Source organism: Pezoporus wallicus, unplaced genomic scaffold (genome assembly GCF_028554395.1).
Source record: "Pezoporus wallicus isolate ANWC-B61680 ecotype Strahan unplaced genomic scaffold, APGP_CSIRO_Pwel_v1 contig_5352, whole genome shotgun sequence".
In the NCBI taxonomy this organism is placed as follows: domain Eukaryota; kingdom Metazoa; phylum Chordata; class Aves; order Psittaciformes; family Psittacidae; genus Pezoporus; species Pezoporus wallicus.
Window position 1 is genome coordinate 1,203,504 of NW_026639660.1, and position 27,647 is coordinate 1,231,150.

The 27,647-nt window shown below is 38.4% G+C and overlaps 1 long non-coding RNA gene across 1 annotated transcript; it reads right to left on the reverse strand.

Annotated features, from left to right (window-relative positions):
• Nucleotides 1–1,715: 1,715 nt before the first annotated feature.
• LOC130602519 (uncharacterized) lies at nt 1,716–24,430 on the reverse strand. Its single transcript, XR_008972923.1, has 3 exons — nt 23,776–24,430; nt 16,912–16,983; nt 1,716–2,370 (listed from the first exon to the last, which is right to left on the reverse strand). It is a non-coding gene; the product is annotated as an uncharacterized LOC130602519 (long non-coding RNA).
• Between the last annotated feature and the right edge of the window lie 3,217 nt (nt 24,431–27,647).

Sequence of the window (27,647 nt, forward strand, 5' to 3'; positions counted from 1 at the left end):
TCCTATTCCTGAAATAGATAAAATTATCTTCTTTCCTCCTGTCACAGAGAAAAACTGCTCAGCGCTTAACAAAGTGTTTTACTGATTTGTTAATGACATAATTAACTGGTAATCAGTGAATCCATACATTCATGACCACTATCAAGGGTAAAACAGACAAGCCATAATACTATATACTTAGGAAATGCTAATAAACACCCACAAGCTTCTAAACTACCTTTTATGAGTAATCCCAAGAAGTCCCATTCTCCCCTACACACAGTTACACACTCATGCACATACACACGCAGAGACACATAGAGTGGAAGTATGGGTTACAAGCTCTCCTTTCCTGGGAACCTTGCTTCCCCTGCTTGCAGAAACCTCCCAAGGAAGATGTGGGTGCTGTCACTTCATGTGTGTGCTCCCTACAATCCATTAATGCATGCACTGACAAAGAAGACCCCAGACGCACATATATAGATGCACAACCTGCACACAAGCCTCTGGTTGATGCACACCATGCCATTGGGCTCCCGGCTGGGCGCAGGCTACCCAAAGCTCTGATCAAGAAGCTGCATTGCCTGTCCTGCACAAAGGTCATGGTGCCCACAGGGTGACTTCTAGCAGCATCAAATCAGGCTATGGCAGTTGCTGTTTCCTCCTGAAGGTCTCTACCATCCTCTTCAAGGTCTCTCAAACAGAAGATTACCATGATTATGTTTTATAGCTTTTCAGGCTGACTATGTTTCAAAAGTCTCTCTGTAAATCCCAGATGGTCGTATCGGAGTAGACATCCTAGCAGGTTTGAGTACTCCATACATATCATCACTCTTCCTTATCTTAGAGGTGTTTTTATCCAGGCCAGTTGCCAAAGCTGGGCCATGTGAGTGCCCTACACCTTCCAGGCAGCTGTTCAGTGTAACTGTTGTTATTCGGTTGTTGTTGTTATTGTTATTATTGTATTCTTGTTATTATTAAAAGTCCTATTAAAACCTTCATACAGATATACATCTCTTTTTGACTATTCTTTCACTGAATAATCTTAATGCCTGAATTATTACACCAGGCTCATGTTTAAGCTATTGCCCCCTTTGCAGCCTAGAAAAGTTAGCTTGCCTGTTTTTTCCTCAATTCACAGCCTTGCATTTTTTACCCTTCTCGATGTAAATGTGAGAGCTGCAAGGACAATAGCAACAACCAATTCAGATGGCCACAAAAACAGAAACAGGCTTCAGTCTGTAACCCATCTAAACTCAGTGCAAAGACCCAAATCCGTCAAATCAGAAACTTGCTAGAATTCAGAGCTTGTCAACATTTTTGTGAACTGATCCAAAATGTGAATGCTAGCTGATTCATTTCAAACTGCTTTAGACAGTCCAAGTTTTTTTTGGAGTTGTTTTTTTCTCAGAATGACAATAGAGTATTTTTTAAGCATTATTACCAGAAGCCTGCTATATTTATCATAGGCTGAGAAATAAAAAACCTAGAGAGACCTTGCTTTGGTTTTGGTAAATCTTATTTTGTTTGCACTTGCTGCTCCTTTCTTGGTTTGTCGTTATTACTTGTTTCAAGCAACCAGTGATATAAGGCCATTTGAACTCTATGTCATGGAAGTGGTTATATTTTATCATATGTATTATGCCCTCCAATCAATCCAGAATTTCATCTCTGTTCCAGCCTCTTCTCTGACCTGAGATACTCTACATACTTACAGACCTCTCACAAAAATCAAAGGCTTAGGCTTCAACAAAGAAAGCTTCTCTATTTTACCTTCCATGTCTGAAATTTTGTCCAAGAAAAAAATACCACCTTACATTGTAATCAAGCCAGAATTTTATAAATACATGAGGTATTCCTTTCAGATATCAAAACTTGCTTAGTATGCAGCTACTGATTCCTAACTTTAATAATGGAAGATGCTCTGAACTGCTAATGCTATTCCCAGATTATTTGTGAATCTATTAAAACAGGCCTAAAATTATGTTCATCCAGAAAGTAAAAAAGTAATTAGCTCACCAGGACTTTGCTGCAGCACTTCCTGTTTGAAATATTTGCACTGTAGTTCTGTACCTTGCTGATTCACAGTTTCATTCCCACAGTTCCATGCCTGTCTTTTGTATCTTATTTTCTCTGTGTGATGTCCTAAATTGCACTTGAAGCCTTGCTTCAGAATTTTTTCTAATTAAAGTTAATTTGTTTATTTTGGCACTTCATAATTTTTCTAGTTGTCTTTATACTTTCACTAATACATTTAAACACAGCTAAACAGGATTCCATCATGCATTCTAGATGGCAAAGAGAAATCATATCCTATCAGATGAACATTCCTGCTTCTGGAGAGAAAGTACAAATGATTCAGATTTCTTTCAGAAATTGGTTTTATCAGTCCTAAAAAAAAATCAATATTAATTAACAGTCCCCACGTAAAATGCACATGGAAGATGGTGTTACTGGATTAACCGTGTTTCTTTCTCTGGCCTATTGTGTGCTATTTTTTTTTTTTTTCATGCACATCAGATTTAACCCACTGCCAATGTTCCTTTGTTGTGCTGCAAAACATCTCTTGCATGGAAAGAACAACATTTCTCCTCCTATTATTCTCATGTTCATAATTATAGCTTCCTTTATATTGAAGTTACTGTTCCTCCAGATACCTTTGAGCTGGTCTGCCGTGAGGGTACCCAGCTGCATTACACCAGACTGGCAACCCACTGCCCCAACAGCCACAGATCTGAAGTTTTTTTGCATACACAGAAGGCCCCTGCACTGCCAGCTCTAGCTGTTGAAAAGGGATAGTCTGGGAACTCTCAGCTTTCTGAGAAGCAGCATTGTTTACCTGAACATGATCTCTAGAAGTCAAAGAAAAGAGTGAAAAATAACAAGCTGATTAGAATGCGTGAATCTAACATTCAAGAGAAGTTCTTGCTTCAGAGTTTTGGTCTTTTCTTGCAGTACAGTTCCAAGGACCCTTCTCCCTCCTCAGTTTCAGCCCATCCAAGAGACATGCAGACATTACATTTCCCAGCAATAGGCCCTGTCCCATTCCTCTATTTTATCAGTGACTCTTATCAATGCCCACCACCAAATAGTATCTGATATCCTAGTCTCCTTAATGGGAAGATTTTTTCTCACCATCTATTCAGCAATATGTTCTCTCTTCCAACTGGCACAAACATTCAGTGGGCAAAAAATCTGGCAGTGATCTTTCCAAATTCCACCATAACATAATCTCCATTCACTTGATAGGCTGAAATGAGATGCTTTACACAGTAAATATTATTATGTTTGTAGGCTCTGTTTGTGGTTTTCTTATTTCAGTGAAAAGAAAAACAGCTGAGAACAGTAATTGAAAAGAAAGCTGCAAAGCACCACACACTGATATAAAATTATAAGAACTAAACAATTAAGCTTCTGTAATAGTAAACGTCTTTCTATCCTATTAAAATTCTCTGGAAGAATTAATACAATGGTAGATGAAAGCACACTGATGGATACAATTTATTTGTTCCTTATGAAGACTTTTAAACCCCCAAATCTTCTAGAAGTGGCTCATAACAATACTTGGAAATCATATACGCCCGATGGTGCATCCGAATCAGAGTTTTAGTTCAAATTGCCCCACTTTTTGCTTTGGGTTACATTGTGGAGTCGCCTCGGAATGCACAAACAGGTTTCTTTCCAGACAGAGCTAAAACAGAAGATGCAGGCCTAAAGCAGACCCGTCACACTTCAAATGCTGCCAGGTATTCAACCTCCGGACTGTATCAGAAGAGATCTAGCTGAGTACAAACCCTCAAAATGCACAAAACATCTACATGAGGAACTGCAACTGTTTTGGTATACAGACTTGCTCCTCCTGAGCTGCTGTGCTAGCTGATGCAGACCTAGCCTGGGGGTCACTTTCACCATGTGAAAGTTACTATACCAACCTATCTATCATAAGTTGTCATACCCTTTTAGGGCATATAAAAATTAACCTCGTAACTAATCAACTGCTTCTGAAAATCCCTTAGAGCAACTTACTATAGGGGGAGAACTGAAATGTGTTGGGGAGGTTGCTGTAAGGAAGCTGGTGGGGGGAAAAGACGAAGGCAGCTCAATGCACCAGCAGAGTGAAAGGACCTAAAGGCAGCTCATAGACAGTGGAGCAGATGGTGGGGCTGTGAAGATCTGGACATACCCTGGGACACGAGGGTCAAACTGAGATGGAACAGTGGAGCTTTTTTCAGGTGTGTATGAAATAGGGATTAGTGCTGCTTGTCTGTTGGCAAACTCTCACTCCCTTCTCAGCCACACAGCAGAGGAGGAGACAGGAATTTGTTGTTTATGCAGCACACACTCCTCTTACAAACAACCCTTGTGCCCTTTGGCATAGGCAAAGCTGTTGGCTCTGCTACCGCTGGCTACTGCCTACTCTGCCTGCACAGCAAGTTGGCCCTGTCTGTCTTGTGTGACACTGGCCAAAGAATGAGGGTCTTCACTGGTGCACCAGTTTACAAGTTGCCTCGCCAGCTTCACTCACTGAGACAGGCTCAGATGGTGCCTGTTACAATTCATCGATGTCTCCAGACATATCCTCTACAGTCTATATTTCTAATATTCTAACCAGGCTAATTGCAAGTATCGCAAAGGATGAGTGTCCTCAGATACTTCACAGCAGTCAGGTCATTCCTAGCAGCCAGTGTAAAATTGGAGAAAAATGCATATAAGATCAACAAAGTCACCGAATGTCCCTGAGACCAGGCTCTTCTTCTCATTCTCATATTGAGACCCTCCACAGGCTACCTGTTATCCTCACACATCTTTGGAATTTAAATCTATGAACTTACGTTTCTCTTCATCTGTTCTCAGCAAAACAACATGTTCTCAAGACTACAGACTTATCTTAAAACAGTTCCCAAGTATTTTGCAACTCTTTGGGTGTCCTCTATCTAGCAGTGCATCCTGGCCAGCAATCTAAAAACAGAACTCCAGGTACTGTTTGCACTGGCACTTTTCTGCAGCTCTCTTCTTCCCCTCTGATGCAGCTTCTCTGCGTACAGCATCAAATTGCAATGTCCTTTCTCTACTGCCATATTGTATTGCAGTCATATGAACTTGCTATCTACGTTTAGGCCTGATTCAGTATTCCCTTAGAGGTTAGTATTAATAACCATCATCATCCTTTTCAATATTAGTTCTCCATAACAGACTTCACCAACTGCCTACATGTATAATAGATCTTTGGATCCCAGACTCATCACTCTGTGCTTATTCATAGAAAACATTTTGAATACTCTCTCACTGCTTAGAGAGAGAAACAGCAGTTGGAACAGATCTGTAAAAAGCAAGCAAATTAATTTGTTTTGAGGCAAACAACCAAGAAGCTTGTCTGAGTGGCCCATGTCAGCATCTTTTGGGCATTTCCTCCACTTTGAGGTACTGTGACATCAATTATTTTTTATTTATTGAATATCTTGAAAAATCAAGGTTTAATTCCAGCAGCAGTTATTTCAGCAGTGTTGCTTCAGTGAAAACAAAGGCAGAATTCGCACCCAGGGTGCTGCGTTGCACCCGGTGTCTGAGGTCACCACATACTTTCTCTCTCTTGCTTTCTCTTTATTTTTAATGTCTTCTCTTGCTGCTTTTTACTGAGGAATCATAACCCAATTACAAGACACCCTTCTTTAATTTGAAAAAGCAAACCTGGATGCTCTCCAAGAGTTCTCATTTTAACTTACCTGGAACATTGTTTTAAATGGGAGCCCCATGTATTTACTGGTCGGCAACCCAATTTTTTTTTTTCTCCACAGGAATCTTTGGATGCATACATTAAGGGTATAATTATGGAAAAAAAAATATTCTGAATAAGAAGCCTAGTGTTTATGAAAGCAGTGTTGGATACTTCAGCTAAATTGGTCCTTTACAGGGAAAAATAAATGCTGAAGCACTAAAGGCATTAAATACGTATTCTAATCAATCTGTCTAAAAAAATAAATCATTGCTATCACTGTCACAAAATAGCATGGGAGGGTGGAATCTGGTTTCCTGATTTGGTTCCCCAGCATGTTAAATCATAACTAGGCATGTGTGATTCAATACAGCAGAGTGATTTCCTGATTTGTTTTTAATTGCCAGTATACACAGACTGCATTTTCAGCATGAGTTATTTTAGATGAAAGAAAATGAGAACAATAACAAAGCCTTCACAAGAAAATAGTTTTCTGAAACATATCATATTGACTCTGTTGCAAAATGGAAGCTGCCTTTACAGAAAGCCAGTTTCAAGAAATGACATGATGCCCAGGAAAGCAAAGGAACTGCCTAAGAAAGATCAAGAAAGGATTCAAGCATGTCTAACTTCAGTGGGATTTAAATATATGCTTTGTTTCAGCACATACTTAAAAGTCTTCATAAATTAGGAGTTTGTTTTATATATAAATATATATGTTACATATATTTATTAATCATTATTAATTCATTGTAGTGGAATCATGAATAATAGAACCACATGTAACATACACCTAACATGGCTCCCACTACATGTTTATACAAAAGTTTTATTCTGTATTTGCCCTATGGCTGACGGTAGCATGTTAGGAGGGGAACTGGCATTTGTTCATTCTCAGCTCTTCCTCTGTATTAAAAGATTCACATTCTACTGTAACATTTTCATTTACATCCCCTTCAGGCCAATAAAAAGCATAATCATTTTCCTCCCCAGTAACTGCATGGCCATCAGCTTTAATTTCAGCACACTTTTCTCTTCCTAAACCTTTTCGTCTGGTGACAGCTGGTCAATATATTTCTTCATTATGCCCCTTTTTCTAAAAGCAGCTATGCCATGCTCCCAGTAATATACCTTCTTGACAACACCTTTGTCCTTATTGTTTCATCCCTTGCAATTTTACACACATCCTTCTGATGGATGCAGAATGTCTTGGAGGCCTATGTTACAGATTCTATTTCCTCTACTGTGTTCATGCAGTTCCTGTGCAAAATAAATCATATCTGTAATAAATCATAAAGTCCAGAAAGACTTCAGTTAAAGGTACTGGAATGGTGAGATTCGATACAGAGTTTGTATCTGCAAATAAAATTCTACTTTATTTTCTCCAGTACCTTTTCAAATGTATGCACAATGTATGCGTATATCCATTTCATCCTGGGAGACAAGCAGCAGTTCTTAACATGTTTTAGTGAATGTACCTGAAATTGTCTCTAAACAATTGTGGGCTGTTATCAAACAATTTCTTCAGATAATCCAAAACCAACCAATAGCACTCCATGAGTTTTTGATATTCTAGCCAGTCAACAAAGGTTTCTGCTGTTTGGAACACCTGGGATAAGCACCACTTATAGCTAACTACATGACTGATTAATCATCTCTGCAAATTCCAGATGTAACCTTTGTCTCAGCTATGTGTACTGTGACACTGTGAAGGATTTGAGTCCCATTCATTTTCTGTCACTTTACCACTCAAAGCAAATATCAAAGTTACAAACTGCATTCTTAGGAAGCAGCATATTTTCTGAGGCTGTTCTTTCAAAACCCTACTTATTCAAAGTAATTCTGCATAACCTATGACACTCTTACAGTGCCTCCTCTTCTATGCTTTAGGAGTATATGAATTCTTCCAGTTCTGGGAATAAGTCCTTTGACATATCTAGTTGAAAAAATGCTAGGCTACTGGGAGGTTATTAAACCACAGAAGCGTATTCAACTGACATGTTAACATTAGGTAGAACCTACTAATTACTGTCATCTTTGTCAATAGACTAGACCTTTTTTCTTGCTCATGACAAATTAGTGATGATGCTTAAATTTAGGCAAAGAAGAGAAATAAAATTTCCATGAATGTGTTAAAAGACTGTCCCATAGCCTAATCTAATGGGTCATATACTTTCATGGCTCAAACCCCTGGCAGAGAAAGAAATCATCTTTTACAATTAAGAAAAAGGTAACAAAATCATATAGGCAAAAATTATACTCAAGTACCATTAGCAATTTTGGTTCCTTTTTAGGACATATACTTAATTTGTCTGCTTTTCTGAATTAGTGTCACAATTAAGATGTTCTTAATCATCTCTTCTATTTAGTAAAGGAAAATGTTTTTAAGACCAAATCAAATGGAAATTGTACCTAGTGTACCAATACAAATTAAGATATGGAGTAAGGTATTAGTGAAAAAAATGGAATATAAAGTTTAAACCATTTTAAAAACACATGTTAATATATAATTATCACTGAAGTATTACAAGACCTAAAAAAACCCACCAAAACTCTTCCTACCAGACCCTCAGGTTAGCCATCATTTGTGTAACTGGCTGATCTTCTAAACAGGAGGAATCCTAAAGAAGAAGACTGAAGGAGAGCATGAGTGGCATCATCTCAAAGGAGGCTCTCCATAACCACACAGCAGCACAGAATGAAGCTTAGAGACATCTGTACCAGAGGCTAACAAATGCAAGCTGAGAAGGTGCTGCTGCAAGGACAGAAAAAAGAAACAGGAACTCTCAAGGACCTATGAAAGTCAGCAAAAAAAGCATGGGAATCTAGAGGAGGTATTTAGTTCAGGCAGGAAGCTGAGATGGTCCTTGCAAACTGATGGTCAATTAACTGAGTGGTCACTGAGGCCTTTGCAGGCATAACAAGAGTGACATGTTTTCTTCACTTTCTTCCTGCCAGTGACAACTTACACCTCCTTCTCTTTGCTACGCATGAAGAAAACAATAAGGAACAGTGCAAAAATTTCAGTGCAGTTACTGTGTTTGTCCTGTCCAGGAAGGACAGACAATGGATTAAGTCTGTCAGGGCCCTAAATGCATGCAGTCAGACATTCTGCAACCTCTACCCTGCCCTGTTCCTGGGGGTTGGTTGCCTGTACTCAAGGACAGCTCCAATATGGTGCAGCGGTGTCACTTTTGGGTCAGACTTGGGAAAGAGCTGTGAGAGACCACTATGGGGGCCTCTACCCCTCACCTTGTGAGTTGTATTCAGGCTTAGGCCCTTGCTCTTGCTTGTTGCTTGAGAGATCTGTGTTTTATGCATGTTTCTACCATTCTGCATTGATCCCCAAATTGTCTTCTCAAAACAGAAGACAGCTAAAACACTGTCCAACAGATCCTTCTACCTGCTTTTAAGACAAATCTCCAGGTGCAGCAGCTAGGTTAAGGAGAATGCTCAGACTGAGGTCTTACTACCACATGAATGGAGAATTTTTTAACCTTCAGCTGGTGGTTAACCTGAATCCCTACAAATGCTCAAAGCATTTCTGTCAGTGGAGAAAGGTGTGGCAAGACATAAGGCTAGACATCATACCTCTTCAAGTCTAGAGAAGAAAGCAGACCATAAAACCAAGAACTTCTAAGGTTTGGTTTCTGGATGTGTTTTATTCATCTTATTCAAAACATGTGTCCATATATATTTTTGTTCACTGGTAGGGTATTAGTCGTGCATTAGACGCAAATATGGACACAATATCTGTCTGGATAATAGGGCATTCAGAGCTGAGGAGCTACCTCTTAACCACCCCCATCTCCCACCTCTTTGATCCTCAAAAATATTTACCTTACATGGAAAGCCAAAACCTCTTTCTACACAACTAAACTATCACCTGCACAAACTTTGGAAAAACAGCTCCAAGGTTTTTTCTACCAAAAAAAGCTCAACATGATTTGTTTGCTAAGGTCTACTCTCTATAAACTTGCTTTGATTCTCTGTTTATGGATCTGTTCTCTTCTGGAAATATAGGATGCATCTGCTTGCTCAGTTGTAAAGGGCTTCTGTGTGATGAATCATTCACATATATGTCTGTCCCGCATACTAACTGCCTTGCAGAGCTGTATTAAAAATTGGCTTAAAGTTTTAGATCAGCAGCTGCAAGTCTGGGTCTGACTGGGAGCTTCTCGACACATTACACTTTGGCCTGTGAAATTTTTGTTGTTCAGAAGTAAATTTCTGAACTACTACCCCTGACTTCTTTGGGAATTTTTTCTCTCTGCATTTCGAAATACACTATCATGCCAGAATAGTATTTTCCCCATTTACTTCATTTTAAGTACAACTGAAATTTGTTCTGTGATAAGATCCTGTATTTGCCCTACCACATTCATACAAATCTTTACGCTGACTTTAGGAGGTCCTGCAAAAAAGTGTTAAGCGCACGGCTAGCAATTTCTCCTGGACCCACAAATCTGGCAGTGCCCCCCTACAGAGCTTTCGCTCTATATTTTCTTAACTTTAGTATCTTTATTTTGCCAGTATCACATTCCCCTTTTCCACCTCTGCCAAGGATGGTTTGTAGACTCCCAACCACTTTTAAACATCTCTTTTATTTCAAGATGAATGCAGATAAACTGTAATAAGCAGGTGTGGAGCTCTTCTTCCATGTCGTGCTTTCAGAGCTCTGAGGTACTTTCTTAAGTAGTATCTGAAGAGTTGCCTAGGTGCTTTCCACAGCAGTTGCTTTTTGTGGAATAGCTGGTTTTGGCTGATAAAATCTTTGTTTTCAGAGAAAAGAAACAGAAAAAAATGGAAGAAAAAAAAACTCACTGAAGCATGCAAAATGGCATATTTAAGTCAGCAAACTGGCTCCGAATATCTGAGGTGAGATAATTACTTCTTCAAAAAGTAGAATGAGGGTGGTCACTGCATTCTGAGCATACATGCCCATGTGCATTGAACTGTCTTAGGCCCAGCTGCCCAAAACCAAGACTGTGTTAGCTAGATTAGGGGAAAAAAATTAAAAATCCCTGAAGTGGCTGAGATAGTGACTAAAAGCTTCCATGTTTTGCAGTGGATTTGAAGGCAAAGAAAATGAAGATGATTAAGGAAACTGGCCCATGGTGTGGTTTACTGGTGCCATTCACAGGGGTTTCGCTGTTTAGTGTATTAGTCTTTGTGGTAGGCTGTGCCCAGAACACCTTCAAGGATCAAGATTAAAGAACATTAAGAGTAAAGCAGAACATTTTCATTAGCTTTTTTAAAAAGCAAGTAAACTGGACGTTATTTCCCAGATTGTGGAAGTAAAGGAGTGAAGATTTCTGCCAAGTTGCAGCCACTTCTAACCAACGGCACACTAGAAACCTCAGCCTTTACAACAGAATCCCCGCTACCAAATTACACTTTGAATTTATTAATATAAATGTAAAACATCCATGTAGTTCATCTGCCATGTATGCCACGTAGCTGCGCTGTCAATTCGGTCTACGGCAGGGATTAGACTTGGATGCCTCCACAAGCAGCACTGATCTCTCACTCGCACAAAGCTGTATGCAGCCTACTATTAATACTCAAGCAAGGCACATTTTACCCCTGTTTATCACAGTGTGGTCGAGCCAGGAATTGTGAGTTTCAATAAAAATGAGTAATTTTACCAGAGACCAACACAAACTTGAGATGCCCTTCACCAGTCTCAAAATATCTTGTTTTCCTGGATCGCATCCATGGCCTGTGTCAATGGTAGCTGCAGCACAGTTGAAGTGACTCAGTCAGATTCAAGGCATAAAGTGGGGATTTTAATACGGATACTCATGATGAATCTAAGATTACTTCATTTTCATATAAACTTGGGGCATTCTGGGTGTAGTTAGGAGCCAGCTCTGATCACCCCTGCGGCACTGCACTCCCTACGGGATCCCTGCGCATATAAATGTTTAAACCAGGGCCTACCCCGTGCATCAAGAGACCGCTACAAAAAAAGAGACTAGAAATAAACCAGCGTAGCCGATGGAAAAATCCTGAACTTGGCAGAGCCCTCTGCCCGCGGCTCTCGGCCTCCCAGGCAGGCAAAGCAAACCGCTGATAACACCGAGGCGGGCCGTGCGCCGCGTCTCTCCCAAGGTCAGCTATTTGAGGTACAATAAACAGGAAAACATGGTGGCGGCTCAGCCCGCCCCTCACGGCCGGTTGCCACGGTGACAGCGCCCGCGCGCCCCCGGGCGCCGCGTGCCACGGGCGCTGGCGGAGGCCGGCGGCCGGCGGAGCGGGCGAGCGGGCGCCACCTGGCGGCGCCCCGCCGCGGAGCCGAGGTTACCTCAGTGAGCGGCGGAGGGGGACGAGGTGCTGGAACCCCACCGCGATGGCGGTGGAGGGCGGCGAGCTCCCAGTTTGCAGGGGATGCGAGCAATGTGCACGGTAACTAACCCTGCCCGGGGCCCGCCAGCGGCCTGAGGCAGGGCTGGACCCTCACAGGCCTCACTGCCCTCAGGGTCCCTCCAGTCCTGTCTCTCCTCAGGACTCCCATGCATCCCCCGTCTTCTCCCCTACACAGAAATTGTGCTTTTAGATGAGTTTTCACAAGCATAGTAATTGTCAGGCTTCGAAGAAGATGAACAATCCAGTTAAATAACTTGATGGTGGATCCTTTTTATTGCTGCAGATCCATTATACTATCTGCCTTGGGTTTATCGCTGTCCTAGAGGCAGCATGCAGTGTGCCTTTCTCCCATGAGGGATCTCCCATGCAGATCTCACAAGTCCCGTGAACTGCATTGGTTTCCCTGGCCTGTGGCCTCAAATTGCAATTGCTTATTAAATTATATCAATTATTTGTCCTTGAGACTGGGGAAGCCCCTCTCTGATATGATTTGAACATACGCTCAAACCCAATTGCTGTAATTCTTTACAGAAAGAACAATATTGCATTTCCAGGTGAGCAGGATAAGCAGTGTTTAAATATACTTGTTTCAAAGAACTCTGCTTTATCTTTTGAATAAATTGCTTCATAGAATAACAACCTATTCATTTTAGCATCAAAATAGCAAGAATGTATTTTAAAAGAGCTATTTTTTTCTGTCCCTGGAAATGGCCTGCCTACCTCCTTTTTTAAACACTGTTTTTATAACTCCCAGTGGCCTGGATTCAGCATGGAGTTAATATTTTCCTCCATGACGCAGTAGGCAGAACATGCTGAAACTTTAAAACCCAGAAGCGTATTCTCTATGATAAACAAAAACAAACTAAAAAAAAAATATCTCTAAGGACTCTGCAACTCATATGGGTTTTACCATCTGGCACACAGTCCTGGCACACTGTAAATCTTTGGAAGTGGTATCTCCTTTACAGACCCTAATACATAAAACCCATATGCCAGAGGCTCTCAGAGGCCACCCCCTTACGCTGCAGACATCACGTTATAGCAGTGATCTTCTATGAAGACAAAACTTTTATGATATTTTAGATGGCAAAAAAAAATCCATTACCTCCAAGCCCTAACAGCATGGATGTTGCCAGGGAGGCAAGTTTTAGTCATGGTGCCTTTCTTTAGAAAGGTCACCAATCACACTCAACACAGAGAGCTGGGAGTTGAGTGAAGGCAAAGCAGGAGAGGGAGGGTTGAATGTTGAGTGCTTTAAAGATAATTCCAGAGTTATCTCTGGAAAAAATTAAAACAACTCACATCAAGACATCTAGTAATACAAGATACTGAGGTTACATTTGATGAATACCAACCCCAATGACAAATATACTCTGTGTAAATCTGAGCTCCATGACTTTTGGCAAGGATGTTAGCCAACAGCTCAAGAGTCCTGGCACAGATTATCAACATGCCCATAATTTTCTGCAGGCACAAGTACATCTGTTAAATCATTCCTCTGTCCTTCCCTTCAATATATAATATCCTAAGTGTTGACCACTTTGTCACCAAGCTCTCTGTCATAGGCCATACCTGGCCTGCCTGACATGAAAGGTCTGAATGAAGCCTGGAGGCATCTCTGAGCAGGTTCTGATGCCAGAAAGCCTAATCAGGTCTAACCTTGTGAATAATAAACATGAGGCAGTAGATCCAGCTTGTCTGCTTTCTAGGCTCTGCATCTTTTTGATCTGCTAAAATTAGGTTAATGAAGATACAGGATGCATGTAAGAAACAGGAAAGACATTTTCATCAACATGATGGACTGACAGCAGTTGAGAGAATCTATCTGCTTTCAGGGGATTCGTAGAAAATTTTGCACAGGAGAATTTTAAGGAGCGTTTACAGGAGGATGACATGGTAAACTGTGTAAGTTCACAGGGAAGACTTTCAAAACCTAACACTGTGCGAGAAGCTGACTCAAAAAGGCATATTCCAAAATGTTAACGGGTGGATGATAGATACTAGCATCTTAATGTGACAGGAAGCAGAAGCAAGATCTTAAACCTGATCTGAAGAGATGAGTGGGGAGAAACAATGTGGGAGGAAGTCTGTGTGGGAAGAGCAGGACAATGCGCTGTAGGGGTTGAAGAACACAGAGGCCATGTGTTAAGGAGGGGATAAGCCTAAAACAGGAACAAGGAACAGTCGGAACAAGAAACAGTTTTTGCAGCAGAATTTTTAATTTATCTGATTCCTTTTGTAAAGCTTAGAGGGAAAAAAAAAAGTTTTGAGGTATGGTAGGTATCTTGCAAGTTACAAAGAAATGGCATATTGTAGAGACACTATAATGGAAAAATCTACAGGATTTAAGCACAGCACTACTGCACAGATTTTGAGATACTTGAGTTATATGACAGGCCTGTGTGATGTTGAGGAAAACTATATTGCTTGTTGGGAAAACATGCTGGGTGAGGATGGAGAATTACCTCTGAGCCTGAATATGAGGAGGTTTTAAGAGGTTTTTTTGGGGCCATAAGTGGAATCTCTTCTTTCTATTAAGTGCTGAATTATGATTTCTGATATAAATAGGAATACATATATATCACTATATGTCTTGACAGTAATACCTACCAATGATATAAAGTGCAGCACCATAGTAAAATGAGTGATTGAAAACAGGGACTGTAGCAGAGGAAGTAAGAGGTAAATATGACTAGAGCTTATGTTCAACAGATGTAGCAGAAACTGCAATGCAAAAATATTCTATGTATTCCTTGACTTTAAACATTACTAGGCAAGAAAAGTGAATAAAGCCGAAGTCAGAGTTGGCAGTTTTTCTTAAAGTGGGGAAACCAAAGGTTGTCTGTTCATACCATCTCTTTCAGGCATCTTGATGAATTTCAGTTTCATGATCAATTTAAGCTGATCTAAAACCAGCCTAATGCCAAAACACATGGTCCAGCTTTCACAACATTTCTGCTGATGCTTTTCTATTACCAAACTAAATCAATTTAAAGTTAACTCTGGAAAAACATTACTAATTTTAAGCAACATCAGTGGATTGACGTGATCTTCCCATGCCTGCCCAAGTCACTATAGCTGATGCAAGGGAGAGGGCAGGAATAAGCAGTTTGGGATGGAATGGTGAGGGAAGAGGTAGGATGACTCCTTTCCAGGGCAGCAGTTTTAGATCAGCTTAATCCAGCCATGAAATAGGAGTACCAGAGACTCAAAGCTGGTGTCAAATTTAGGGGCTCTGAATGATGATTAGGAATCCCTAGGTTTCCTAGTCTTTACACATTTTTCTCTCTACTTTTCAACAGTTTCACAGTAGAGGATAAATATTTTTTCTATAAAATAGAAATTATAAAAAACTCTCTCTTCTATACATTACAGTTTTCCAAAGGAAAAATAGAGAACTTTTGCCACAGATTTTCTTTCACATTTTTCATTCATTTCAGTCCTTACATACCAAAGAAATGCGTACATATTTTACATTAATTACACAGTTCAGATTTTTGGTGATTCAAAGGCTGTAGCAACTTTTTACTTTTGCTGAATTTCTGTATCCTTAATTTATTTCCAGATATAGCAAAATACAGTATCAATCTGAACAATTTCTTTTGCTTTCTGTTCTTTACAAGTATAAAAATATCTGTGAAGTTTTTCATATCTTCTGTGTGTTCTGATTTTCTTTTTAGTTCTATCATTGCTTTTTTTTCACCACAAATGACTGAGCTTGTGCCTAATACAGTGATCATACAAAAATACATGATGTAGCAAATGAAAGCTTGGCAGGATATTGTTGCAAAAATTCTGCAAATATTCCAGCACACCTATTAAAAGAAAAAGAAAAAAGACCCAGCACATACATATTTGGCAGTTGAAATTTACTGACATTCATGTTTGCTAAACTTTAAAAATGCAGGCATGAGCTCACAGAAGTATATTTTATACTATCCATTATTTATTAAAAACTGCTTACATGCTTGTCCAATCGGGTAGCAAGAATAATGTGTCATTTATCATGCTTACTCAACTAAGCAAACCAGCTCATAGTTTAAATATCTAACAATGATCCTTGTGCAAATTATTTGTGACCCATAAGTGACTTTAAAAAGGCATGGAATACATTCTCATTGTGGATAATCTGGGGAGGGCACTGTTGTCTGTTGCAAATATATGTAAAAAGAAGAGAAAAAGTTACGTTTCTCATCATGAATTAAATGTTTCTCTCCGGCAGAGTGACTGCTGAGCTTATTTTAGGTTACATTCACAGATGCCAGTGAGGAAAAGCATTGTCCTTTTTTATTTTATCAACTTTGGTTTACTCTCTAATCTTAATTCCTTTGCCTCCCCTTTTTCCCATCATTTACTGCTACATTTTTATTTTATGTCAGCATTGTATTTTTTTATATTTCATATCAGCCTGTTTTAACACTATGAATGTTTTACAAGAACCATGACATCATAAAAAAGGCTATCTAAATTTAGAAATAGGAAATCAAGTGGGAAAAATAAAAACTTGAGAAAAGTTAACAAGGGCTTCTATTGTATTAATTGTCCTGAAAATTGTGCAACAGATCCATTCTTAATGAAACAATATGTTCTAATGATATAAGTGTACACAATATGTTTCCTATTTTAGGAATCCATGCAACATCTAAAACTGTTGTCCAGAATTCAGATGAGTATGTAACTCTATGCAATTATAAAGAAAAGCACACTAAAATAGAATTGCTAGAACAATTCAAACTTACATCAAAATTTATTAAACTATGAATATGTTCAGATAGTACAGTCAGTACTGTTCTGAATTCTGTGCAGATTCAGAACTATTAAAGAGCAAAATCAAAACGGCAGTATAGTACCTGTCAAGAGCTGAAAGCAGTCATAGCTGCAGTTCTTGTTTTGCCTTTACTGTTGTGACTCCTCTAGTGCTTCTGATGATACAAAAGAGAATGACAGAGATGAGTTAATAGCTTCTGCCTAGCATCCTTCAGAATATCCTGTGTCCCATTTCCACAGGCCCATATTAATCCTTAAAGACCTCCTGTTCTGGAATGTTAACTTTAATTATGTGCTTAATCACTTTCCTGAATCAAAATGTAGAAAATCAACTTTGTTAGTGCAATATATAACAGATTTTGCGGGCACAGCTATTTTTATCATATTGGAATGAACAATCCACCTTGATGTCTTATCCTTTTTAATAATTTATATTCTCAACCATCATTTTTACAGTCCTATATTCACTACGAATATTTCTTACTGAAGGTATAAAGTAGCCCTTTGGAAAGAGAGGAGAAAGGAAATAGCCCAACAGAATGCTCGCTGAATCTATGCTGATTCTGCTCTGACATTTCCCAAAGATAGTAAGACACAATTACCTACCTATTTCTTATAGCTTTTGTTATTACTGAGGTTGAGGTAGTTTTTCTCCTATAAACTTTCTTATGCACTCTTACACAAAATCAATAACTAAAGAAAATAAAAAAAAAGACTTTATTTTCAAAGGACATTCATTTTCATGTGATACTTGACCCACATGATTAGACTGTGATTATCTATCTAAATAGAATCATCTTCATTACCCAGAAATTATGATACATGATAGGATATATCATATATACCTATCCCATGATATGGGATGTTGTTTAAGCATTTTCTGTATTATTTGAAAAGAATAAAAGTTTGCCTAACTACAAAGTAATGTGATAAAATTATCTCATTGGTCTCTGAGATTCTGATCACTTTATTATTCTTGATCCTATAAAATTTAAGGAAAATTAAATCCTTTCAACAATATATAAGAAATATTATTTTCTTCTTAAAGAGATAAAGCCTTTTAAAAAGAAACAGATCATTATACCATATCCACAGCATCTGTTGCTAAATTTGCCTCTTTACTACTTACACAGATGTGAGGAATATTTCTAGAAGCCTACATTTTATAGAGTTGACATGCCAAAAGTTCACTGACCACACTGTCATCTTCCTAATAGCTTTGTTTGCTAGTTAGTTGTTTCTGAGTGCACTTGTTCAAAAGGATTTTGAAGCTGCTGATGTGTTGCATTTAGTTCTTTTGAAATGCTGAAAACAGTGTCTTATTATGTTTAGCTTTTAGCTTACCTTTGTAACCAGCTCTAATTGTTTAATTTACCCATGCCCTTTTAAGGTGGACAGCAGAAAAATCCTCTCTTCTCAAATTGCCTGAAGATTATCCTTCAGTCAGTTGTCATTACATTGAACTGGTAATTAAATATTTTTTTTCAGTGAAACTAAAATTACAGCTGTGAGGTTAAAGTATTCAGATAGGTTTTAAGAGTTCAGGCCTTGGCCAAGGGTTCCCTACCCAGCCTTAGGCAGGACTCTCCATCTTCTTGCACCTAAGTTTATTTACCCTTTGTAAAATGGAAAAGAATAGCCATACTCTTCTTCCCCTCTTTTGGGCACTACTGAGATTTTAAGCGACAAGGATCAAGATCTTTCACTAATTATACATTAGGGATTATAATTTCTTAACAAATTTAAAAGATTCATGATTTTAAGAATAAGAGTAGTCCCTTTGAGATACTTTATGTGTGGCCTATCTTTCCAGGGTTGTTAGGACTGTTTAAAAAGTATGAAGACTTTGTGGCATTTTTGCAATTAGGATGCTATTAAATTGCCTTTTTGCTTCCATTTTTAAGAAAGACTTTGAGCCAGCTGCTGGCTTAGCCAGCATGATAATGGCAGAGATAGAATGAAAAGAAACTTTATTTCCCTTTGTACTATGATATTCTGAATCCAGGCTGAAGGTTAGATTTTGCCTGCCTCTTTATGACAGTGAAAATTATATGTGTTTATCTCAAAATACCAGGTGCACTTTTCTTCAGCTGTCAGTTAGACTTAATTCTGTTGTTAAAGGATTTGGCAGTTTGTGACTATTAAAAGCAGTCTGAAAGGGATATTGCCGCCCTTGGCTGAGTTTTGCATTTTAGCTGCATCACTATTTAAAACCTCTGTATTTTCCATGTCACATGAATTCTCAAGTGTCGTCTTTCAGAAGAATGGACAACAGCTTTCAATACAAGTATACAGAATATACCTATCTTCCCAATATCCTGTTTATGTATTTTATATATTTGCTTAATGTTTACTTAAATGCATTAAAACCTAATAACATCTGCATGTTACACCAATGAAAAATGGACTATAAAATCATAGCAAAACTGAAAGTCAGAATGACAGAATATTCTTTGTATATTCATACAAGCAGCAAAATCTAGAAATTATCTAAATTCAATCTTCCCAGATCTAAAATTCCTAAATATAGAACAAGTCAGGCATTTCTCAAGTTAAAGTAACATGCCATGAAAGAGACAAAATAAATTTGAGCTATTTTAGATTGGACAGAATATTAATTCTGATTTGCAGACACCTTCTCTATGAAACCTATAACAGTAATTTCTATTCTTAGCAACAGAGGAAATTCTAAGTTGACTACCTCCGCAAGTAATGTCATCTGACACCTAATGTTTCTGAGAATGAGGTCTCCAACATGAGGACACCGTGGGTATGAAAGCATTTACTCCACATATGATCCAATAATTTTCCTTTAGAAGAGGAGTTTTTGAAGTAAAAAGAGTGTCTTCATTTTTAATTGAGATGAACTAGCTCTATCAATTGATTTGAAATAATTAATTTCTGCTTGGAGAATATGCACTGTCTGCACTTGTATCATGTTCAAGTAAGACCTGATCCTTCTACTCATATTGATCCTAAAACCCTTGCAATGGAAGTGTGCCTTAGTCTGGCAAAATACATGTATTTTTCCATGTTTGTATGTGTATATAATATACATATATATTTCCAAGCAATGAATAATTATATGTTCAAAAGATTTCTCCAGGTCTTTTACTTTCTAATATATTATACCCTTGGTAGAGGGAGACTTCTCAGTCTTTGAATATTGAAACCGATAATAGTATGTGTTAGCATCACGTATGAAGTTGACACCAGTTACAGATATAACCTTCCCACTGGGTAGTCATTAAAAAGTTCCTCTTTCTGATTCCTGTGTAAACATCTAGATTAGATTCTTAATAAGAATTCTGTGAACTGTAGTTGAAACAAAAATAACAGATCTATTTGAGGTTTGTTACAGTCACTTCTATGTCCAGTTGACCTTGTCCCAATTTTAGCTTTGTTTCCCTCCTCTGTGTGGCTTCTGGGAACCTGCTTTGAAAATAAAATCTACTCAGAGGGTCAGCTCCTGAATTTCTTACTCTGATAAAACTTCTATCTAGTTTTGCCTGGCAAAGACTTGTAAACAGTTGCCTTTGCACTCCTCATTTCTTTTTCTGAATCAGAGCTAAAGTTCAACTGCTAAGGCAATAAGAACCTAGAACAAATTAGGATCTATTGAACATAGTCAATGTTTTCCAAACTAAGATTCATAATAGTGGAAAAAAACCAACCTACCAGTTCAAGCATACAGGAATTTTAATATCTATAATGTTTGTACATTCAACATTAAGAATTTGGGTTTTTTTTAAGATGTAAAAGGGGGGGGGGAAATGTGAACTAACTTTACTCGAGAAGCTAATATTAGCTTCAGCAAAGCATTTCCAACTCAGACCATATGCTAGTAACTAGACTATGGTTTTAAAATGCAAGTACAGAGCACTTTTTCGAGGTTTTCATACTGAGATGAGAGAGGAAAAAAGAGGTAGTGCACCTCGTCTTTCTTTCCTCCATAGGCTGAGGATACATTGTGCAGCTTTTAACATTGCACTGGGCTGTAAAGCTAGATCAACACATGTATCTGCCTCTTTGTCCCTCTTGTATCACGGTGGGAGCATGCACTACTTGTGTCACCTACCTGGTAACACTGAGAAAACCATTGTGTTTTTTAATTTTCATCAGTTGCTTGCTCTTCCTCAGTTTCTTGATTAATCAAGATATTATGAACCTGACCTCTTTTGTAAACTGCTTTAAAATGTTTAATAGTTTATCTTCGTTTATAATTGAAACAATGGTAAATGGTTGCAGGATCTCTGGTAATTATTAGTGCAGTTTTACTTTTAAATAGCCATGACACGACAGTCTCTTCAATGGTGATCCAGTACGTACCAGAAGAGCTTAAATTTCTGTCCCTGTTTCTCAATTATGCTAAAAATTTCTATTCTGCTCTGATAAACTAAAATAATCCCCAAACTTAAACCTCAGAGATCACATAAATCAGGGTTTTCCTAGTGACATAATATACATTTATTGTGAAATACTATAATAAAAAAATCAGAAGGCTTAATCTGGGGCCACCACTGCTTTGTGAGCATTTCATATGCAGAAGATTGACATTTAACTGATAATTTCCACATAAACTCTTCTGGTCGCATAAGTACTCCCAATAGCTGCGCACAAACATTCATGCGTGCAGGCCTCTGCCCTGGTAAGTGTTGCAATTTTCTATTAACACAGTTAATCGCCAAGCATCAAATGCTGCTACTCAGTGGCTAGGAATAGATCTTTCACAGCCTGACCAAGCAATAGCAAATTAAGGAGTCCACAATGCAGACCAGAGCTTCAGTGACCTCCACAGTGGCAGATTGTGTACAAATTCCCTGGCCATCTCCTACTTTTTCCCAAGTCAGCTGCATGCTAGGGTATGGAAAAAAATTGCTGAGGATTGCATAATGCATCTGTGAAAGCCGTACTCGTCAAACCCTTTATCTGTCTCCTGTTGTTTTTAATAGAAACACAAAGGGAAGTATTGCACCCTCCTCACTTTACCCATAGTAGACAACTCTTAAGTCTAATAGAAATAGCCACATCATTAAGACAAAAAAAATTGTGGTCCAGTATATCTTGCTCATCTGTTTTGATGAAGGAAGTATGTGCCTGTTTGCTTTTTCTAGTAGTATAGCTGTTGATGTTGTGTGGGACCATCAACAAATACAAGACCGGATGTTATCCATACTGAAGTAAATGCTAATACCCCCATAAGGAGAGCAGGTGCTAAGAGCTTGTGAAACAGGTGCTATATAGCTAAATTTGGAAGATATTTTTGGATACCACCTACATTGCAGAGCATGTAGTATTGATTTCAAACTGTTTAGCTGTTCATCTTGTGAAAACAACACAACAAAATAATTTGAGAGGAAGTTTGCAGCAGGATGGATACACAGAAAAATACAGCAGTTATTTCAGAAAATAACATTTTAGTAGATGAACAATAGCCACCACATTTAGCATATAACATTCTACATGTTGCATTTTATGTCCAGAAAAAGATTTGCAAGAAAAATGCTGATGTACTTAGAGTTTTGAAAAATTATCTTCTTGAGCAGCCAATAGGATATAGAAGGATTCTTCCCAAGAGCATCATGAGTTGTAACATCCTTTAGAGAACAACAATTAATTTAGTGAATAATGTATGCCACAGGTAAACTATGCTCTGTTAACTGAAGTATTAGATCATAAAGTAGTCAAATACCCTCGATTTCAAATAAAAATGGTCTGAAAAGAACAATAAAGTATCAAAATGATAAAATATCATTATTAAAATAACTTTCATTTGATGTACTATAACCATCTTGTTCTACAGTGCACAAAAGTTCCTGGGAAAGTAAAGCTTTTTCTTGCTTTGATAAAGAGAAGTTCTTGCTTTGATAAAGAGAAGTAAAACAGAGCATTTCTTTCTATGTGGCTCTTTTGCTTCAGCCACCATCTATCTCAAACCCTAATATGGAATATGGCATAAATTCAGCACACAAACTAGCCAAACAAAGGTCACTCAATGTCATGTGCACAAAATTAATGCCAGTCACTTGAGGAGTTCAGTCAGAAAGTACAAATGAGAATTTCTGAGACTTTTGTCAGTCAGCCTTCCACAAACTCTACTGACAATCCACAAATGATGTTCTTGCAGGTTTACATTTCTGATGATTCTGCCCGGATCTTTCTCAGATTGATACATTCATCTGTCCTATTTCAGGGCTGTTCTTCCTGTCTTTCAAAATAATATCATATAGAGATGGTATTATAACAGCTTTATAAAACACTGGTTTTTGAGAAGATGACTGAACATTTGCACAGATACTTCTTCACCTTTCATTCATCATTTTTCTTTTAAATTTAAGTTAAAATATAACATCTCCTTGGAGCAGAGGATAAATGTAGAATTTTTCATTTCAGATTGTTGACATTGGCAAAGCTATAGGCAGTTGTAATGAAAAGAACTATGCAATGTTAACTTTGAATGCAAGTACTGATTCCACCTAAAATACATCAATTTCAGTATTATTTGCTCTGCCCTGTAATAGGGAAATATGTAGGAATTAGGGCTTTTATGCTTATGAAATGTTAAAATCTGCTCTCAATTATTAATTATTATGCAATTAATTAAAAACAAACAAAAAACAAAACAAAAAACAAAGCCACAACAAAAACAAAAACAAAAACCCAAAACCCAAACCCAAACTATAAGGATCAAATTCCTCACAGAATAACTGAAGCAAAGTCAATTCCAATGGTCAGTGTGACCCAGTATGCTTACTACTACTGTTGCAACAATCTTTTGAAAATGCAGACTTGGAAGATGGAAAGAATGAAGAAGAATGAAAAAGGACCACAATGTGTGACACTAATAATTCTTTGTTTCTCTCCTCTGGCTCATTTAAGGACTTTTCCCTGGTTCTTAGGAGTGCATTCCCCAGGAATGAAAAGAGATTATTCCTTATTTTGCTTACCAAAGTACAGAGGAAGGAACCAAGCCAAGGTCTGTTCACCTGCTCTGGCTTACAAAGCAAGTCTTAATTCTTGGAGGAGCCACCTGCTCCCAAATGCATGTAGAAGTATCATAAATATTTCAAATACCGCCTGCACTGTGGGAAGTTCCAGGAAGCGTCAAGGTCTCACTGGAACAAGAAACCTCCCCTGCGAAGTCATGAGGTTATGCAATGCCTCGCTGTCCTTGTGGGGATAACTGAGCTTTCTGTGTTGCTTATTAAAACTCAGATTACTTCTTACTCCTTTTAAATCTATGTTTGTGGTTTCTTATTAACTGTTCCTTTAGGATATTATCGAAGTCTGATGATACAAAGTCCAGTGTGTGCATTCCTTTACTTTCAGTCCAGTTTCCACAGGAATGTAGCTTGTAACTGCAGTATTTGTATGCTTCTGTGTCACCTATCTGCCAGCCCCTAGTAAATCCGTTAGCTGCTTTTAGCTAAATTCAGCAGAGAGCTAGAAGACTCATCTGTACTTATTTTCTACGAATCTCATGAAACTAAGCAGCCAGGGAGGTTGAGAGGGACTCAGACGTTGCTCTCCTGGCAGGAAAGGCTGCAGTATGAGTGCAACCATGGAATCCACATGGAAATTCACCTCAGCTACGAATCACGGAAAAAGAGGCTTCATTAATTCCACTGCTCATGGAACTACTTGTTTTGGGTAATACATGTACACTGAGAATTCGGGTGGTAATATCTTTGCTAATTCATAAATGTACACTAATGTATATAAACAGCAAGACATATTGATCGCCTAATCCATCTCCAATCAACATCAAAGGAATCTTTCCACCGAGTTAAGTGGGAGTTGGACTAGGCCCATGTATAGTATTACCCATCATAAACATTTATAATAGCAACATTAAAACATAGTTTAATCTATAAAAGACCCAAAAGCAGAAACAAAAGGAACATTTTAATCCAGTTTTCAATGTCATGGTGAATTTCATTTATACAAATAGCAGTGTAAAAGGAAAACACAGATTCACATTAATAAAGGCAGAAATGAGTGTACCATAAGTGCAAGTAATGTTCACTTCCTTCACTACTCCTGCAACTTTATGATATTTTGGAAATTAAACTTTCCATTATGCTAGTTCTTGTTCAGCCACACTCTGCTTGCAGAGGTGGTTTTCACTGAAGATCGCCAAAGTTATTCTGCTGGATGGAAAATTAATGTATATGAGCTTTGAAATTCCATTACTCCTTTTTTTAAAACATCTATGTAAATTAACATGAAAATTTACAGAAGACTTGGCTTTCATGGACTCGTGGAAGTCCTACAGAGGCTTTGGTAAATGCCTCCATTGAGGAAATATTTCATATCCTCCAGTAGTCTGCTATTCCACCCATGCTTCTGAACCGACATTTAAGCTCAGCTAAGCCATTAACTGTCCAGATTAGTCCTGTACAGGAAAATCCTGTGTGGGGAAATAGAAATTCCATGGCAAGCTCCTAGCAGAGTTCTGCTGTATTGCTCTTGTAGGGAGGAAAGAGAGGTTGTGTTCCCACAGAATAAGCAATGGGCTTAACCCAAGGGGTCCTCACAGGATTTGTCAGGGACTAGCAGAAATTACACGTAAAACTTCTGTGTCTTTGGATTGAATTTTGGATCCCCATCTCCCAAAGAACTGTACTACCAAGTTCTGCCTCACTAGCTGCTGCTGCCCCAGAAGCAAAATTGAAAAGGTCATTGAAATTTATATAGTTTAAATGTGGTCGGGACATTTAAAGCTAATGTCAGTTAAGAATTTCTACTGGTAGGTTTAGGCCTCTGGTTTTGCCTCTCCTGATTGCAAATCCTCAGTCCTATGAAAGAGCATCCAAAATAGAAGGGGAGTTCCTGAAAAGGAAACACTGTTTCCACCTATAGAATTCATCTTGGGGTTATGTTTTTTTGCTACTGGGAAGTGTTTGAACTACTTAAGCCTACGTTAAGTTGCTGATCATTGTATCAATCAATATGTATGTGTGCTTACCAAATACTTTTTTTAAAAGGAAAAAGAGAAAAAGTTTTAAATATAAGCTATTTATTGGAATACTTTCCAGCCCAGGAATGTGCCCTGACTGGATCCTGAATGAATAGCAGGGCAAGCGTGTAAGTTAGCCCTTCTCTCGTTTTCCTGCTCTTCTTACCTCCATGGAAAGAAAGCACACACATAGGCCAGACCATAGCATGCCCTATCACATCCCCTGAATTGGGTTATCATGGGTAGCTGGTAGCACTCAAGTAAACCGTGGTAGAGCCTAACTGACTTAGAAGACTAGATCCTGGTTTCAAATCAATACAAGCATACAGGATTTTACACAAAGGCCATTAATCACCCATATACACTTGGAAATCTAAACTGTGTCTTGTTTGAGTCACATAGGATGTAGGCTTTCCAATAGGAGTTCTGGACACAGAACTTAAGTACTTTAATTATCCATGGCACTTTGTAAATTTTTAGGTATCATTTCTCCGCTATTGTACTTCCTTCAGTCTCTTATTGAATGAATTTATGATTCACTTGCCCGTGATAGAACTACAGTTTGTGAATTCTCAGAAGACAGAAGTCTTAAGATCCAATGTCGATTAATGACAATATGAATGGTAATTAAATGGGACCAAGAGCAAGGTATATTGTCTATGAAATGGTGATACTACAGTAAAAAAGCAGACCACAAGAGGCAGATCTAAAATTTAGGGATGAGAAATGGGAGATGCATGCTGCACTCCAGCTTCTTGAGAAGTTCTGAAATAGTAGTGAGGAGTTGCACTATGCCTTCACTATTCCCTAATACATTCTCAGTGGGGCTTTCTCAATGTCTTTAATTGATATTGTTCATTGTGAGAGGCCTATTTAGAAAAAGAGTAGTATAGAGAAAATATAGTGGTTGCTGGCAGAGACATCTGGGCTCAAACATTATGCCCTAATACAAAGTGGCGCACCTCCATCTGGAGACACTGAGAATCTTCCCAGAGTGATCTATGTTGTGCTGTGAGAGCACTGCTTAGGAAGGAGGATAATAGAGTTTCAAGCCCTTTCAGGTAGAGAAAGGATCTCCTCACCTTTTCCCCCTTTCCTGTGCTGTCTGATGTGAGGAGAAGCCCTGTCAGTAACACCTCTAGCAATCTAATTCTCCATCTTCCTGGCTTTTATTAGTGTGCACCTGAAAACTGAAAAGATTTAGAAATGGCAAACTGATGACTACATGCTATCAAGACATTTCAGCTTTGGAGGACCAAAAATAAGATTTACACAGTCTGGAGGAACTGGGTTCCATTCAATTTTCTGGATTTTAATTTTGGTGACAAGAAATAAAAATACTGAAATGGCCTTATTGTCTCTGTAATTGGTTTGACAGCTCAACTAAAAAACCCCAAACAAACCAAAAATAAACAAAGGAAAAAAACAAACAAATACCACCACCACAAAAATCCCTCAGAGTCTTTGCTCCTCAAGCAAGGTTCTTTGTGTAATGCAGCAGAAATAAGCACCACCCTTCAAAGGAAAGGTCCTTCAGATAGTGTTGAATAATTAATTTGCTGTTTTCTGACTGAATTTCACAACACTTGGTTGACTTGTCAAGAACCCACAGGATCACGTAGTGCACATTTGGATATGTGTAAAGATGAGAAACATCTGCATTTCTGGGACTATGTAAATGGTCTCATTGTGCTTTAGATTTCCAGCTGACACTTGCTGATGTAGGTGAATGGTCACTGAGGCACAGCACTATCATTGCTGCCATAACCCCTGTATCTTAGAAGAATGTTATTGTTGCATTTGCTGCTGTTTGCTATTGTGTAAAATGAAGAGACTTAGACTAAAAAAGTCACCTGTTGA